At 47.8% G+C, this 19,173-nt stretch overlaps 1 non-coding gene across 1 annotated transcript; it reads left to right on the top strand.

Moving 5' to 3' along the window:
* The first annotated feature begins 11,178 nt into the window (after window positions 1-11,178).
* On the top strand, window positions 11,179-11,316 carry LOC119921623. Its single transcript, XR_005448569.1, has one exon. It is a non-coding gene; the product is annotated as a small nucleolar RNA SNORA7 (small nucleolar RNA).
* Window positions 11,317-19,173: the final 7,857 nt, after the last annotated feature.

Consider the following 19,173-nt stretch of genomic DNA (forward strand, 5'->3'; position numbering starts at 1 on the left):
TCCGGGAAGGCCCGGCTTCACCGAGGGCCCGACACACTCCAAACAGGAAGCCAGAAGAGCCAGAACCCAGCTCACCTCCCGGAGATCCTCCCGTGGCCGACGTCCGGGAGCTGAGGGACCAAAGGACGGTTGAAGGACGACGGAGACCAGAGCCCGCTCGCTCCAGTCTGACCAGTGAGTCTGGGCTGGGGAGAACCGAATGGGTTTGCGGTCTTACAGGGGAGCTGGTGGTGACAGAGAATTAGAATCTCCTCACGTCTCTATGCGTAAGACCGATCTCTCCTGCCGGCATCACCATGGCTCTCCATCCCCTGGATCTACTATTTTTCTTCCCTCACTGACTCCCATGCCCATCATACCTGTCAGCTGTTCCGTACATTAACTACCTTCTCAGGTCCCCTATTCCTCCCCCTCCTCCATCCTTCACCCCCAACGATCTGACCTCCTACTTCATTAGTAAAATTAACTCCATCTGGTCTGAGCTCCCCAAAGTCACCCCTCTCACTTCTCCATCCCCCCCGGCTCTCAACCCTCTCCCATACTCTCCCATCCTTCCCATCAGGATCTTCAGATGAGATCTCCTCCCTCCTCTCAAGTGCTACTCCATCCACCTGTGCTTCAGACCCCATTCCCTCTCATCTTAGGAAAATTCTCGCCACTTTCCTCCTCCCATCCTTATCTTCCATCTTCAACTGCCCCTCCCCTCCTTAGCTTCCATCTTCAACCGCTCAGTCTCCACTGGTTCCTTCCCCTCTGCCTTCAAACATGCCCACGTTTCCCCCATCCTAAAGAAATCCTCTCTTGACCCCACCTCCCCTTCTACCTATCGCCCTATCTCCCTCCTACCCTTCCTATCCAAATTCCTAGAACGAGTCGTCTACACACACTGCCTCGAATTCCTCAACTACATCTCTTTGCTAGACACCATCCAGTCTGGCTTCCGTCCCCTACACTCTACCGAAATTGCCCTCTCAAAGGTCACCAATGACCTCCTTCTTTCCAAATCCAATGGCTCCTACTCTATCCTAACCCTACTCGACCTTTCAGCTGCCTTCGACACTGTGCACCACCCGCTTCTCCTCAACTCGTTATCCAATCTTGGCTTCACAGACTCTGTCCTCTCCTGGTTGTCCTCTTATCTCTCTGGCCGTTCATTCTCAGTCTCCTTTGTGGGCTCCTCCTCCCCCTCCCATCCCTTTAACGTAGGGGTTCCTCACGGATCAGTTCTTGGTCCCCTTCTGTTCTCTATCTATACTCACTCACTTGGTGAACTCATTCGCTTCCACGGCTTCAGCTCTCATCTTTACGCTGATGACAACCAAATCTACCTCTCTGCCCCTGCTCTCTTTCCCTTCCTCCAGGCTCGTATCTCCTCCTGCCTTCAGGACATCTCCATCTGTATGTCCGCCCGCCACCTAAAGCTCAACATGTCGAAGACTGAACTCCTTGTCTTCCCTCCGAAACCTTGCCCATTCCCTGACTTTCCCATCTCTGTTGACAGCACTACCATCCAAGGGAGTATTGTGGAATTGACAGGGTGGTAAAGAAAAGGGGAAAATTCAAGTGAAGGGCGACACGAAAGGGAATGGAAGAAGAGGAAATCGGGACTTGGGTAAGGCCTCTTGGAGGAGATGTGATTTTAACAAGGCTTTTAAGGTGGGGAGAGTGAATGTCTTTCGGTTGCGAAGAGGGAGGACATTCCAGGCAAGAGACGGGACCTGGATGACAGATCGTTAGCGGAAGAGACGTGGTTGAGTTACGGCGAATAGGTTGGCATAGAGGAGCGATGTGTGCGGGCTGGCTTGTAGTAGGAGAGTAGCGAGTTGAGATAGGAGGGAGTGAAGTGATTGAGAGCTTTGAAGATGATGGTGAGGAGTTTCTGTTTGACGCAGAGGTGGACGGACAACCACTGGAGGTTCTTGAGGAGTGGGGAAACATGATAAAAGCTGGTAACGTCTGCCATCTCAGTGGTGTTTACTAGGTACCTACTATCTGAAGAGCACCGTGCCCAATTCTGAGGAAGACAACGACGCTGACTACATTAGACACGGTTCTTCGAGAGAGCAGTCACTGACAACTAGATGAGGGTTAAGCTCACATGTGAGAGAAAAGGCTCTCCTACCCCAGATTTTACATGAAACAGGAGACTACATCTGGTGAGGGATCATTTAGTTGGTTGTCCTCAGAACAGCGCTCTGTACATAGTTAGTGGTCAAGGTATTTATGTATATATACCTGTATATAAACCTGTATATGCGTATATATGTTTGTACGTATTTATTACTCTATTTATTTATTTATTTTATTTGTACATATTTATTCTATTTATTTTATTTTGTTAATATGTTTTGTTTTGTTCTTTGTTTCCCCCTTCTAGACTGTGAGTCCGCTGTTGGATAAGGACCGTCTCTATATGTTGCCAACTTGTACTTCCCAAACGCTTAGTACAGTGCTCTGCACACAGTAAGCGTTCAATAAATACGATTGAATGAATGAATGAATGAATGAATGAAATAATTTGATCTATTGATTGATTTTGGCTTCCTTCTTCCTGAAGGTTGAAAGTTGAAGGTTAAGGGGGCAGCTTGTCATGGTTACCCAGCCCACACATCTGGCTCGTCTAAAACCAAACTACTCACTGTATTTTGGTCTCATCTACCCCGCTACTGACCTTGGCCCATGGCCTTCTATTGGCTTGGAACTTCCTCCCTCTTCATATCATGATAGTGATAATGATAATAATCATAATAATAATAATAATAATAATAATTATTATTATTATTATTATATTTGGCAGCACTGTTCTAAGCGCAAGGTTATCAGGTTAGACACAGTCCCTGCTCCACATGGGGCTCAAGGGCTTAATCTCCAATTTACAGACGAGGGAACTGGGGCAAACTGAAGTGAAGTGACCCAAACCCTGTCCTCTCCCTGACTTTCCCATCACGGCGGAGGGTAGGCAATCTCAGGAATTCCCTTTAAAGTGAACAAAATAATGTGAAAATCTGGATCTTTCCTTATCCCTGCCGGATAAGAAACTCAAAGATCATTTTGAATTCAATAACTGTTTCCTCTCCATAGAGAATCACCAGTAACTATCCTGTCAGTTTCTTCACTCATCCTATCAATGGACTCTAACTTTGACTCTTCCCTCATCCACTGCAGAAAGTCAATGGTGCCTCCCCAAAATGTCCAACGTCTCCACGGTGATGAGATTCCTCCTGCTGGGATTCTCGGAAGTCTAGCTGGTCCACGCTGCTCTGTTCCTCCTGGTCTACCTGGCGGCCCCGACGAGGAATCTGCTCATCGTCGTCGTCACTGCCTTCGACCGGCGCCTCCACATTCTCATGTACTTCTTCCTTAGGAACCTGTCTGTCCTCGACCTCTGCCTCATCTCCGTCACCGTCCCCAAATCCGTCACCATCTCCTTGACTTAAGCTCTATCTCCTTCCTGGGCTGTGTGACTCAGTTCTTACTGATGATCTTGTTTGCTGCTTCGCAGTATTTTGTCCTCACGGTGATGTCCTACGACCGCTACGACGCCTTCTGCCGCCCCTTGCACTACGAGGCAATCATGGACCAAGGGGCCTGTGAGAAGCCGTCTCCTGGATCAGCGGAGGGTTGTTAGGAGTCCTACTTTCAGCTTCGACATTCTCTCTGTCCTTCTGTGGGTCCAACGTCGTCCAGCAGTTCTTCTGTGACCTCCACTTCCTGCTGAAGATCTCCTGCTCTGAGGATCACGTCACCATCGATGTGAGCGTGACCGTCGGGATAGGGTTAAACGTCGTCTGCTTCGTCTCTATCGTCATATCGTACGTGCACATCTTCCGGGCCGGGCTGAGGATGCCGGCCGCCAAGGGCAGGGCCAAAGCCTTCTCCACCTGCCTGCCTCATCTCGGCGTCATCACTCTCTTCATCATGACTTGTTTCTGTGTTTACTTGAAGCCTCTGTCAGGTTCCCCCTCGACGCTGGATCTGCTGGTGTACGTGTTCCATGCTGTGAATCCCCCCGGCCCTGAACCCCCTCATCTACAGCCTGAGGGACCGGAACATGAAGGCTCCCATCGGGAGAGTCATTAAGAGGAGATTTTCCCACACTTTTCTCTGAAAAAAAAAACAGTCTCCTTGCGTTGATATTGCCATCACACACCTCATTAAGACACTCTACAAAGGGATGCATGTGAACAGTTGCCTTTTCTGTCTGAAAAGAGGCTTTCTCAGGGTCGGGAGGGACGTCTGATACAATCAGTGTGTGATGGACAGTCCCACCTAAGAGGGCATTGCCCTGGGGTCGATACAAGCTAACAGGTTGGACACAGTTTATATCCCACAAAGTGCTCAATCTTCATCCCCATTTTACAAAAGAGGAAACTAAAATAACAGAGAAGTGAAGTGACCTGTCCAAGGTCCCACAGTAGACAAGTGACAGAGCCAGGATCATCACCCAGGGCATTCATTCATTCAATATTATTTATTGAGCGTTTACTGTGTACAGAGCACTGTACTAAGCGCTTGGGAAGTACAAGTTGGCAACATATAGAAACGGTCCCTACCCAACAGCAGGCTCACAGTCTAGAAGAGTCATTCTGACTCCCTGGCCTGAGCTCTATCCACTTGTCCAAACTGCTTCTCTTGGGTAAGTCATTTAACCTTCATAATTAACAAAAGTATTTTTTCCTTCCCAGACCATTGAAACTCTCCAACCTCTATCAGTCTCACATTATGTGGGAAAATTCCCTCCTAGTGTCGCATTCCTTAATATCGTTGACTTCTTCTGAATAAAGTTTATCCGTCCGACTTGCTACTTTCCTTTCTGAGAGTGAACGTGTTATCAGTGGTGTGACTTGTGAAGTAGTGCGATCTAGTGAAAACAGAATGGGCCTATGAGCCATTCATTCATTCAATCAATCGTTTTATTGAGCACTTTCTGTGTTCAGAGCACCGTCAGAGCGCCTGGGTAGACTGTAAACTCATCCAAACTGCCATGGCTGTGGCACAGTGCCAAAACCGGGCAGGCGGCTGCCTGGTAGGCATGGTTGGGCATTGGATAATAATAATAATAATAATAATAATAATAATAATAATAATAATAATAATAATAATAATAATAATAATATTTGTTAAGCTCTTACTGTGAGCCCGGCACTGTACTAAGCACGGGGATGGATACAAGCCAATCATGATGGAGTGGCTTGTGATGGTTGGGGTAACTGCAGTGGACAATGCCTCCCTCCTGCAAGCCCCCTGCTCAGTCGGGGGACGCGGCCGTTTTCTGAACCCCAACTAGTTCCCAAGGGTGAGCATCTCCCCAGACTAGCTTCGACTCTTCCATCCACCTCCTTGTCCCTCCCTGTCCCTCCACCCCTCTCCACCAAAGTCACTCTCACTGGGGCAGTGTGGTTCTGAGGGGCTCTGACCTCAATCTCCCCTTGGTCTTCTGGGTGGGACAGGTCACAAAGTCTACAAAAAGCTGACTACCACACTTGGCACACAAGATGTGCTCAATGAATTGCGGTGATGGACTACTGGATGGATGGAATAAGTGGATGAATGGATTGATGGTTGGATGAGAGGAGATGGATTTGAGCAGTTGGATGGGATCTGTAACCGGCTTTTACTCCCCTTCTTCCAACGGTCGTACCTGTACTAAGAGTGCGCCTTATTCTACACCTCTTCAAAGCTTTACTGTAGGACTTCTCCTCCAAGAGGCCTTCTCTGACTAAGCCCTCTTTGCCTTTTCTTCCATTCCCTTCTGTGTCATCCTGACTTTCTCTCTTTATTCACTCCCTCCCAGCCCCTCATCATCTATACCCTTATCCATAATTTATTCATATTAATGCCTGCTCCCACTCCAGAATGTAAGTTCATTGTGGACAGAGAATGAGTCTGTTATATTGTTATACTGTACTCTCCCAAGTGCTTAGTACAGTGCTCTGCAGGCTGTAAGGACTCACGATTGACTGACTCCTAAATTATTTTTATTAATCATCTGTCAAAAGTATTTATTGAGCAATTACTCTGTGCAGAGCACTCTACTAAAATCTTTGGAGAGTACGATACAACAAAATCAGCCAGCACGTTCCCTGTCCATAACAGACTAGCAGTCTAGAGAACACAGTGTGGCTCAGTGTAAAGAACACGGGCTTGGGAGTCAGAGATCATGGGTTCTAATCCCGGCTCCACCACTTGTCAGCTGTGTGATTTTGGGCAAGTCTCTTAACTTCTCTGGGCCTCAATTACCACATCTGTAAAAATGGGGATTAAGACTGTGAACCCCACGTGGGACAACCTGATAACCTTTTATCCTCCCCAGCGCTTAGAACAATCAATCAATCAATCAATCAATCAATCAATCAATCGTATTTATTGAGCGCTTACTATGTGCAGAGTACTGTACTAAGCGCTTGGGAAGTACAAATTGGCAACACATAGAGACAGTCCCTACCCAACAGTGGGCTCACAGTCTAAAAGGGGGAGACAGAGAACAGAACCAAACATACCAACAAAATTAAATGAATAGGAAAGAAATGTACAAGCAAAATAAATAAATAAATAAATAAATAGAGTAATAAATATGTACAACCATATATGCATATATACAGGTGCTGTGGGGAAGGGAAGGAGGTAAGATGGGGGGATGGAGAGGGGGACGAGGGGGAGAGGAAGGAAGGGGCTCAGTCTGGGAAGGCCTCCTGGAGGAGGTGAGCTCTCAGTAGGGCCTTGAAGGGAGGAAGAGAGCTAGCTTGGCGGAGGGGCAGAGGGAGGGCATTCCAGGCCCGGGGGATGACGTGGGCCGGGGGTCGACGGCGGGACAGGCGAGAACGAGGTACAGTGAGGAGATTAGCGGCAGAGGAGCGGAGGGTGCGGGCTGGGCAGTAGAAGGAGAGAAGGGAGGTGAGGTAGGAGGGGGCGAGGTGATGGAGAGCCTTGAAGCCCAGGGTGAGGAGTTTCTGCCTGATGCGCAGATTGATTGGTAGCCACTGGAGATTTTTGAGGAGGGGAGTAATATGCTCAGAGCGTTTCTGGACAAAGATAATCCGGGCAGCAGCATGAAGTATGGATTGAAGTGGAGAGAGACACGAGGATGGGAGATCAGAGAGAAGGCTGGTGCAGTAGTCCAGACGGGATAGAATGAGAGCTTGAATGAGCAGGGTAGCAGTTTGGATGGAGAGGAAAGGGCGGATCTTGGCAATGTTGCGGAGCTGAAACCGGCAGGTTTTGGTGACGGCTTGGATGTGAGGGGTGAATGAGAGAGCGGAGTCGAGGATGACACCAAGGTTGCGGGCTTGTGAGACAGGAAGGATGGTAGTGCCGTCAACAGAGATGGGAAAGTCAGGGAGAGGACAAGGTTTGGGAGGGAAGACAAGGAGTTCAGTCTTCGACATGTTGAGCTTTAGGTGGCGGGCGGACATCCAGATGGAGATGTCCTGAAGGCAGGAGGAGATGCGAGCCTGGAGGGAGGGGGAGAGAGCAGGGGCAGAGATGTAGATCTGGGTGTCATCAGCGTAGAGATGATAGTTGAAGCCGTGGGAGCGAATGAGGTCACCAAGGGAGTGAGTGTAGATTGAGAACAGAAGGGGACCAAGCACTGAACCTTGGGGAACCCCCACAGTAAGAGGATGGGAGGGGGAGGAGGAGCCTGCAAAAGAGACTGAGAAAGAACGACCGGAGAGATAAGAGGAGAACCAGGAGAGGACGGAGTCTGTGAAGCCAAGGTCAGATAGCGTGTTGAGGAGAAGGGGGTGGTCCACAGTGTCAAAGGCAGCTGAGAGGTCGAGGAGGATTAGGACAGAATATGAGCCGTTGGATTTGGCAAGCAGGAGGTCATTGGTGACCTTTGAGAGGGCAGTTTCCGTAGAATGAAGGGGACGGAACAGTGATTGACACATAGTAAGCGCTTAACAAATGCCATTATTGTTATCATTATTGTTAAAAGACCATCTAACTGAATATTTGGTCAGCAGACTGGATAGAATCACCCAGGCCTGGGACAGTTGGGAGGCTGAACCATCTCAGATATTAGATTGGGATTCCACAGGCAAATGGCTATCCCTCCTACCCCCAATACTTTAGGAAAAATCAAAGCAATACAGGGAACCATTGTGGTTAATCCATCCTGTTTCTAATCCCGGCTGTGCAACTAGTCTGCTGTGTGACCTTGGACAAGTCCTTTCACTTCTCTGAGCCTCAGTTATCTCATCTGTAAAATGGAGATTGAGACTGTAAATCCCACGTGGGACAGGGACTGTGTCCAATCCTATTTGCTTATATCCACCCCAGTGCTTAGTAAAGTGCCTGTCACAAAGAAAGTGCTTAACAAATACCATAATAATAATAATAATAATAATAATAATAATAATATAATATATAATATATAATATAATTATATTATTATTATATTATTATTATAATTATCAATGCACCTGGAAGACACTCTAGAAAGCAATTACAAGATCCTTCCAAACATACTGTTGCAAGACTCTGCAGGGGGTAGCTGGATCTAACCCAGGAAGTATAAATTCATGGGCTTCTGATAATAATTATAATTAGTTGTCATAATTCTAATTATCAACACTATCATTATAGTCTTTATTAACAGTTTACATGCAAAAGGTTGTAACAAGTGCTGAGTAGAAACAAACTAATTAGCTCAGAATAAATCCCTGACCGTAAAAGGCTCAGAATATAAGAGAAAGTATGCATCAAATCCTAATGTTACAGGAAGTCCCAGAGAGGTTAAATTGTTCACCCAAGGACACACAGCTGGTCAGTGTCAGGGTTGGTGTTAGAACTCGTGTCATGGCTCCCGGTGGCCTGACCAATCCCCTCTAGACTGTAAGCTCCTTGTGGGCAGGAAACGTGCCTACCAAGTCTTTTCTTTACCTTCCCCTCCAAATCCCATCCTCCCCTTGATTTTCCCATCACCTTAGATGACCCACCATCTTCCTGTCTCACAAGCCCATAACCTTGGCTTTATCCTCAACTGCTCTCTCATTCAACCCACAAATTCAATAGATCACTAAGTCCTGTCGGTCCCACCTTCACAACATCGCTAAAATCTGCCCTTTCCTCTCCATCCGAACTGCTACCACGTTAATTCAATCGCTTATTCTACCCCATCTGGATTACTTTATCAGCCTCCTTTCTGATCTCTCATGCCTCCTGTCTGTCCCCACTCCAGTCCATACTTCACTTTACTGCCCGGATCATTTTTCTATAAAGCCCTTCAGTCCATTTTTCCCCACTCCTAGAGAACCTCCAGCGTTTACCCATCCACCTCTGCATCAAACGGAAACTCCTAACCCTGGCTTTAAAGTCGTCAATAACTTGCCCTCTCCGATCTCACCTCGCTAGTCTCCTACTACATCCCAGACAACACGCTTAGGTCCTGTAGTAAATATGATTGATTAACTGAAGGATTGAATATCAACACAAGGAAACGGACATTTTGGCCTATAGAGGAGTCCGGGGGAATCTCCTTTGTAAGACTGTCCACAGAGCAACTTTCAAATCCCGGTTCCTCAGGCTGTAGATAAGGGTGGTTCAGAGCCGGGGGCACCACGGCATAGAACGCGGACATCAGCAGGTCGAAAACCGAGGAAGAGTGCTTAGAACAGTGCTTTGCACATAGTAAGCGCTTAATAAATGTTATTATTAAGAGTGTGAGGGAGGCTTGAGGTAGCCTAACACGTCTGTGGAGAAGACGATGGTGACGACGATGAGATGGGGCAGGCAGGTGGAGAAAGCTTTGGCCCGGCCCTCGGCGGCCGGCATCCTCAGAACGGCCCGGAAGATGTGCACGTACTAGGCAACGATGGAAATGGAGATTACGGTACCTATGGTTAGCGCAAACGTCATGCTCACGTTGATGAGGAGTGGTCTTCAGATCAGGTGATTTTCAGCAGGGAGGGGACACCACAGAAGACATGCTGGGCAAAGGTGGACCCGCAGAAGCACAAGGAGAATGTCGAAGCTGAAAACAAGACCCCGAACAGCCCTCCGCTGAGCTAGGAGGCGGCCGCCATCTTCCCACAAACCCCTGGTTTCTTGACGACCTCGTAGCGCAGGGGCAGACAAATGGCGACGTAGCGGTCGTAGGACATCGCCGTGAAGACGAAAAACTCCGAGGCAACAGGGCCACCAGGAAGAGCTGAGTGGCACAGCTCAAGAAGGAGATGGATCGGCAGTTAGTCAAGGAGATGGTGACGGATTTGGGGACGGTGACAGAGATGTAGCAGAGGTCGTTGAGGGCCAGGTTTCTGAGGAAGAAGTACATGGGAGTGTGGAAGCGCAGGTCGAGGGCGATGATGACGATGATGAGGAGATTCCCCATCAGTGTCGCCAGGTAGACCAGGAAGAAAAGCGTGGACCAGCTGTAGCTCCCGGACCTCCGAGAATCCTAGCAGAATGAATTCCCTCACTGTGGAGATGTTGGCCATTTCTGGGGGATGATGTCGACTCCCTGCACAGGAAGAGGGAAGACTTCAATTTACAGGCCTTGATGGCATCGATAAAGGAATCCACATTAATTCCCGAAGGGGTAAATCAATCATTTGTATGTACTGAGCACCTACAGAGTTCAATAGCATTAATACAAATGATCCCTGCTGCCAAGGAATTCCAAGCTCACAGTCTCGTAGGAGTGGAATAGTGTATTGGAAAGGGCACAGTCCTTGGATTCGGAGGACTTGGGTTCTAATTCTGGCTCTACCACTTGCCTGCTGTGTGACCTTGGGCAGCATACTTAACTTCTCTGAGCCTCAGATTCCTCATCTATAAAATGGAAATCCAAGCCTGTTCTCCCCGCTACTGAAACTGTGAGCCCCTTGTGGAGTAGAGACCGTGTCCTACCTGATTACTTTGCATCTACCCCCGTACATACTATTGTGCTTGGTGTATAATTAGCATTTAACAAAAGCCACAAGTATCATTATTATTTGGGGAGACATAAACTAAAATAAATTGCAGATAGGAGACTACCAGAGAGGATAAAGACTTGAACTTGGCTGCTGTGAAATGTTGTACGTCAGTCAATGTATTCATTGAGCAGTTACTGTGTGCAGAGCACTATACTAAATGTTCGGAAGAGTCCAAGATAATGGAGTTGGTAGGTACGTTCCCTGCCTACGACGAGGTTATATTCTAGAAGTGATTTTATACTCAAACTAATATCCTCTGCCCCTCTCAGGATCGCAACTGGAGAGTTTCCAGTCCTCTGCCAGTCTCGACTATGGGAGGGAAAATCAAGCAGAGGCGTACCCATTCCATTCCTAGCTTGGGCAGTGGCTAGCGAGTGGAATATAATCTGCTACAAGTCAAAACACACCTGTGCTGGGCAGCAACGGCGCTGGAGAGAGTCAAGGGTGGAGATTTAGGTTTACCGCATGGAAGGAGGCAATGATAAAACACTGCCATGTGTTTACCAACAACGCTTTATGGATAAACTACCAGTAGTCATTCTGGTATGTGCATCCATAGAGGTTTCTTGGTAAACATAAAGGAGTGGTGAAACGCAGTGAAACCTTGAGTCTCCACCGTTGTCTTTGATCCACATTTTGATCATTTGTCCATGTGCCTTTGACTCTTTCCCATGCCACTGCTGCCCAGGACAGGTAAATTGCATTTGTCTGACGTTTGCACTTAGACCTTTCCGTTATAGGCAAACCTAGCGAGAGTATCTCTCAATAGCATAGCCTTAAGCTTCATTGGTGTACGCAAACTCTCCTTCACGGTAAGGCATTTATTCGCAGGAAAACTTTGGTTCAGAAGAACTGATGATGGTACTGGGGTTTTTCCCAGAATCAGTCGCGCTTTCTCATTCTTGACAATCACGTTCCCGCTGAAAACGTTTTTGACATACAGGAACCACTGACACCCGAAGTGAATGCAGCATGGTGCCGATGCTTGATTGTAGCATCTGAGCCTGGCAGATGGTTGCCAGGGTAGCCAGGGTGGGGATGCTGCAGGGAGGAGAGCTGTGTCTGCGATGGGGCCACTGATGGATATAGCACGGGCCGGGGAGTAAGAAGGATTTGGGTTCTAATCCCGGATCATGAACAAGTCTGTTGTGTGACCTTGGGCAAGTCACTTCACGTCCTTGTGCCTTGGTTACCTCATCTGTAAAATGGGGATAAGGGTGTGAGCCCCATGATGGACAGGGGCTGTGTCCAAACTGATTAACCTGTATCTACTCTGGCGCTTAGAACAGTGCTTGGCACACAGTAAGCACTTAACATGTACCAAGATTATTGATGATTTATTATTGCAGGCAAGCCATTCCCCTCCTACTAGCCTGCTGTGTTTGGGGTACGGTCTTGGTCTGAACTGGTCTTGCCCCCGTTTAAGACTGTGCGCCCGTTGTGGGCAGGGATCGTCTCCATTTGTTGCTGAATTGTACTTCCCAAGTGCTTAGTACAGTGGTCAGCACAAAATAAGCGATCAATAAATACGACTGAATGAATGAATGAACTCTGTCTCCCCCTTCTAGACTGTGAGCCCACTGTTGGGTAGGGACCGTCTCTATATGTTGCCAACTTGTACTTCCCAAGCGTTTAGTACAATGCTCTGCACACAGGAAGTGCTCAATAAATACGATTGAATGAATGAATGAATGAATGACCAGCTTGGGCCCCTGTGGAGAGATCCTGTGGGCAAGGCGATGCAAGAATCTTCTGGAGATAGGAACCTGGCCCTCCCAAATGCAGCAACGGTCCTCGCCCGTGATGTTCCCATGGCAACAACAGCATCTTCTTCCAAATAAGTATACCCATATCCAGATAGAGAGAGACAGGGAGAGAGTGGTATGCTTCTAAATAGGAGAAGCAGCATTATTTAGTGGACAGAACCTGGGCATGAAAGTCCCAGCTCTCCCGAATGCTTCCCGGGTGACCTTGGGCAAGTCACTTCACTTCTCTGGGACTCATTTTCTTCGGCTGTAAAATGGAGATGCAATACCAGTTCTCCCTCCTACGTAGACTGTGACCCTCATGAGGGACAGGGATTGTGTGCAACCTGATTGATTTGCATCTATCCCAGCACTAAGAACAGTGCTTGAAACGAAGTAAGTGCTTAAAAATACCGTATCAAAAAGAGAATATATCCTTATATCCTCAATGGGGGAATACGATTGGTTACTTCGAGTAAACAATGGAGAATCAGAGCCCTCAGCACAGAGGTAGAGAGTGACAGATTGGCAGGTTTAGTGTCTGGAGACCTTCCTTCATTCATTCAATCGTATTTATTTGGGAAGTACAATTCAGCAAGAAATAGAAACTATCCCTGCCTGCAACGGGCTCACAGAATAGGAGCGGGGAGACAACCATCAAAACAAGTATACAGGCAGTCAAATGTGGGGAACAGTTTCCACGATTGCGTCTCTTCTCCCTTGTCACCCTCCGATTTTATGATTTTCATAACCACCAAGAGTGATCTTAAAATTCATAGAATTACTGTTATTATCAGTAGTCGTAGAGATATTATCATTATTGAATTTCTTAATAATTTACTTGTAAAAGTCCGCCAAGTGCTGTAGTAGAAAAAAACTTGTTAGATTGGAAACGTTTCCTGACCCACAGGGACCCAGATTGTAAGAGAAAGAGAGAACACATATTGAACCCCGATTTTACAGAGCGGTCCAGAGAGGTTACATAGCTGGACCAGGGTGATACAGCAGGCCGGTGGCATAACCGGGCAGACCTTTCAAATCTCCTGCTCATTCCACGAAACCATGATGTCGCCCAAACAATCACTTGTCATTCACTCATTCATTCATTCGATCATATTTATTGACTGCTTACTGTGTGCAGAGCACTGTACTAAGTGTTTGGAAAGTACCATTCAGAATAAAGGGAGACAATTCCTGCCCACACCTGGATTAGAGTCACACACAGCTTATCAGCCTCTGTCCCAGAGATTAACAAATCCTCAGGCACTGTACTTCCTCTTTGGACAGCTCTTTATATGGCTACCCCCACGGTCAGAACCCTGATGAGGGCTGGGATAGTCAGCAAAATGAAACAGACATTTTGTCCCTTAGATGAGGAAGGAGGAACCTCCCCTTTAGGACTCTCCCCAGGGCGGCCTTGATGTCCCGGTTCCTCAGGTTGTAGATGACGAGGTTCAGTGTGGGGGACATCATGTTGTAGGACATGGACACCAGCAGGTCCAGGGTCAAGGGGGAGCCTGACACGGGCTAGAGGTAGATGAAGGTCATGGTCAAGAGGAAGACAGTGACGACGGCGAGGTGAGGCAGGCACGTGGAGAAGGTTTAGGCCCGGCTCTCGGCGGCCGGCATCCTCAGCATGGCATGGAAGATGCGCACATAGGAGACAACGATGGTGAAGAAGCAGACGACACCTAAAGCTACACCACCGGTGACGCTAACATAGTTGATGATGTGGTCCACGGAGAAGGAGATTTTCAGCAGGAAGGGGATGTCACAGAAGAATGGCTGGATGATGTTGGATCCACAGAAGCTCAGGGAAAAAGTTGAAGCTGAATAGAAGACGCCAAACATAACCCCGATGAGCCAGGAGGAGGCCACCCTCTTTCCACAGGCCATGTTGGTCATGATGAGCTCATAGCTCAGAGGGAGGCAAATGGCGGCGTAGCCGTCGTAGGACATCGCTGTGAGGATGACCATCTCTGAAGTGGCCAAAACGACCACCAGGAAGACCTGGGCGGCACAGCCCAGAAGGGAGATGTATCTCCAATCGGCCAGGAAGATGGCGGAGGACTTCGGGACGGTGATGGAGATGTATCAGAGGTCGATGATGGACAGTTTCCTGAGAAAAAGGTACATGGGGGTGTGGAGGCACTGGTCGAGGGCGGTGACAGGGACAATGAGGAGATTCCCTGTTAGGGCCGTCAGGTAGACTAGGAGGAACACCGCGGGGTAGACTAGCTGCAGCTCCCGGATCTTCGAGAAACCCAGCAAGAGGAATTCCTTCAGTGTAGACGTTGGGCATTTGGGGGAGGCACCACTGACTTTCTGCATGTGATGAAGGAAGAGCCAAAGTTAGAGTCCACTGATGGGATGAGTGAAGGAAATGACAGGGCACTTAATGGTGATTCTCTATGGAGAGGAGAGTTATTGGATTCAAAATGATCTCTGAGTTCACGGTGGATGAATTGAACATTTCTAGGGAATGATGTCGACTCCCTGCACAGGAAGAGGGAAGACTTCAATTTAGAGACACTGATGTTGGTGGTGAAGGAATAGGACTAAGTCAGTCAATTCTATTTATTGAGTAACTACAGAGGACACGGTATTAGTACATATAATCACTGTCTCTAGGGAGCTTCCATTCTATTCGAAGCAGCAAGTTTCGAACTGTATAGAAGCAGGGTGCTATTCATTCATTTATTCGTTCAATCGCATTTATTGAGCGCTTATTATGTGCAGAACACTGTACTAAGCGCTTAAGGGGTATTTTGTGCTAGGCACTGTACCAAGCACCGGGATGGATACAAGCAAATCGTTTTGGACAGAGTCTCTATCCCCATTTAACAGATGAGGTCACTGAGGCCCAGAGAAGTGAAGTGAAGTGACTTGCCCAAGGTCACACAACAGACGGGCTGCAGAGCCTGGATTAGAACCCATGAACTTCTGATTTCCAGGCCCGGGCTCTACCCACTAGGCCACGTGGGAGGACAGGCCCGGGGCTCCGCTGAGACAGATGACTGTCCGGGAATCTAGGAAGGCCAGGATCGTGGGCTCTTTGTGGTCCTGGCCCCACAATCTAAATAACTGCCAATTCCCATGTGATTCCCAAACGGTGAAGGTGGAATTAGAAACCAGGTCCTCCGACTCCCGGGTCATTCATTCATTCATTCATTCATTCAATCAATCGTATTTATTGAGCGCTTACTGTGTGCAGAACACTGTACTAAGCGCTTGGGAAGTACAAGTTGGCAACATATAGAGACGGTCCCTACCCCAAAGTGGGCTCACAGTTTAGAAGGGGTAGACAGAGAACAGAACAAAACATATTAACAAAATAAAATAAATAGAATACGTACAAGTAAAATAAATGCATAAATAGAGTAATAAATACGTACAAACATATATACATATACACAGGTGTTGTGGGGAAGGGAAGGAGGTAAGGCGGGGGGGATGGTGGAGGGAGGGGGGAGAGGAAGGAGGGGGCTCAGTCTGGGAAGGCATCTTGGAGGAGGTGAGTTCTCAGTAGGGCCTTGAAGGGAGGAAGAGAGCTATTTTGTCGGACGTGGGGAGGGAGGACATTCCAGGCCAGGGGGATGACGTGGACCGGGACAGTCGAGAACGAGCCACGGTGAGGAGATTAGCGGCAGAGGAGCGGAGGGTGCGGGCTGGGCTGTAGAAGGAGAGAAGGGAGGTGAGGTAGGAGGGGGCGAGGTGATGGAGAGCCTTGAAGTCGAGGGTGAGGAGTTTCTGCCTGATGCATAGGTTGATTGGTAGCCACTGGAGATTTTTGAGGAGGGGAGTAACATGCCCAGAGCGTTTCTGGACAAAGACAATCCGGGCAGCCGTGTGAAGTATGGATTGAAGTGGGGAGAGACAGGAGGATGGGAGATCGGAGAGGAGGCTGATACAGTAGAGGTTCATGCTCTATCAACTGGGCTATGATGCTTCCCTGTGCTTCCCTGTCTCAGGGTGCTTAATTCTCTCCATCTGGTCCTATGTAAAATGCCCCCCTCCCCATCATTAATAATAATAACAATAATAATAAATGTGGTATTTGATAACGGTTTATTATGTTCCGAGCACTGTTCTAAGCGCTGGAGTAGATATAAACAAATTGGGTCAAGCAAGTCCCTGTCCCAGGTGGGGCTCACAGTCTTAATCTCCATTTTACAGATGTGGTAACCGAGGCCCAGAGAAGTGAAGTGCTTTGCCGAAGGTCACACAACAGACGAGTAGGGGAGCAGGGATTAGACCCAGGTCCTCTTCTACTCTACCCACTAGGCCATACAGCTTCTCTTGGCTTTCTGGGATCAAGATACCCGGTCTCTTTACCCGAGCGGGACTTAAGTGGAGTGGAGGCGAGGCAGCTTCCCTGGGAATCTGTGGAAAATCTATGTTGGAACCAGGTGATTCCTTTTTCCAGATTGCATTTATCCTCCGGTCGCTCTGAACAATCAAAAGCAGGCAGATGATCAGGAAGGTAAACCTTAATCTCATTTGACAGTTCACGAGCAGAGGAGATTTTCCTTTCACGTTGAGTATAACACTCAGCATAATGGACTGCCACCAGTAGAGGAGGACATAGAGGGTGACTAGGGACACCACCCTCTTGGTCGCCCTGACCTCAGGTATCGCCCTGGGGGAATAATAATAATAATTATTATTATTATTCTTATGTAGGCATTTGTTGAGCTCTTACTATGTGCAAAGCACTGTTCTAAGCGCCGGGGGATGCAAGGTGATCAGTTTGTCCCACGTGGGGCTCACAGTCTTCATCCCCATTTTACAGATGAGTTAACTGAGGTACAGAGAAGTTAAGTGACTTGCCCAAAGTCACACAGCTGACAATTGGCAGAGCTAGGATTTGAACCCATGATCTCTGACTCCCAAGCCCGTGCTCTTTCCATTGAGCCACGCTTCTTCATCAGGTTTTACACGGGGCTCACAGTATAACTGGGATGGCGGGTAACAGGAGGTGCTTAGAACAGTGTTTGATACATAATAAGAGCTTAAAAAAACTATAATTATTATTATTACTATCGCTGAATCCACATTTTACAGATGAGGAAACTGAAGAATGGAGAAATAAAATAACTTGCCCAAGGTCACACAGCAGGGATTTGGCAGAGCTAGGATTAGAACCCAGGTTCTCTGACTTCTGGGCCCCTGCTCTTTCCACTAGGGCATGCTGCTTCGCTGATCTTTTCGTGTAGTTTGAGAGTTAGTCCTGAACAATCAGTGATGCTGGCCGAACTCTGTTACAGAAGGTGTGGTGCCTGGATGGCTTAGCAGGTAGATCCCGGGACTGGGAGTACGAAGTTCATAAGGTTCTAAACCCAGCTCTGCCACTTGTCTGCTGTGTGGTCTTGGGCAAGTCATTTCACTTCTCTGGGTCTCAGGTACCATGAACCCAAGGAGGGACAGGGACTGTGTCCAACCTGATTATCTTGTATGTACCAAGTGCTTAGTGCAGTGCCTGTCACATAGTAAGGGCTTTACAAATACCAGTTAGAAAAAAACACAAAAAAGCATGGATCGATTGATCGATTGATAACTCTGAGCGCCAATAAAAAGACAAAAACAAAACAAAATTAATTAATTACTCTGGGTAAAAATTACCTTTTTTTTTGAGCCATACTGTGCACACACATATAGGCAAACACATACACATTTGGACATGAAACACTCTAAAGAAATGCAGAAATAGGAGCCAGGCACATTCTGCAACTTGGTAATTGGGCAGTGTAAAGTTTACAAGTTTCAAGTGGGGTTCCACAGCACAGAGATGAGTCAATGCAGGAGCTAATCCCCCACCGATGACATTATTACTCGGGGAAAAGTAGTTCCGACTGGCAAAGGTACGACTTTGGGTGTCAGCTTCCGTTAAGATTTGTGCCCTCCTTCGAAGGGTGGCCTTCAGCTCAGGAGACAGAAGAAGAATCCAGTCTGACCCAGTCTGTCCATGGAAAACAGGAGCATGATCTAAATAAGTGCTATTGATGGTTTTCCCTTCCCCTAGGGTTGTCTGTGGGTGACGCACACAAAGATCTGGTCTCTGAAAGATGCTGGGGACATTCACTGTGGCCACGTTAACTCAAGCAGGCAAAACATGGTGACTTCACATGCCCAAGATGGAAGCCATTCCCTTCCTAGCCCCCTCCCCAGGGCGGCCTTCAAGTCCCTGTTCCTCAGGCTGTAGATGAGGGGGTTCAGGGTGGGGGACACCACGGTGTATAACACGGAAACCAGCAGGTTCAGTACTGAGGGGGATTAATAATAATAATGGTATTTATTAAGCGCTTACTATTTGCAAAGCACTGTTCTAAGCTCTGGGGAGGATACAAGGTGATCAGATTGTCCCACGTGGGCCTCACGGTCTTATTCCCCATTTTACAGATGAGGTAACTGAGGCCCAGAGACGTTAAGCGACTTTCCCAAAGTCACACATCTGACAATTGGCAGAGCTGGGATTTGAACCCATGACCTCTGACTCCCAAGCCTGTGCT

This window comes from Tachyglossus aculeatus, assembly GCF_015852505.1.
Source record: "Tachyglossus aculeatus isolate mTacAcu1 chromosome 12 unlocalized genomic scaffold, mTacAcu1.pri SUPER_6_unloc_3, whole genome shotgun sequence".
NCBI classification, from domain to species: Eukaryota; Metazoa; Chordata; class Mammalia; order Monotremata; family Tachyglossidae; genus Tachyglossus; species Tachyglossus aculeatus.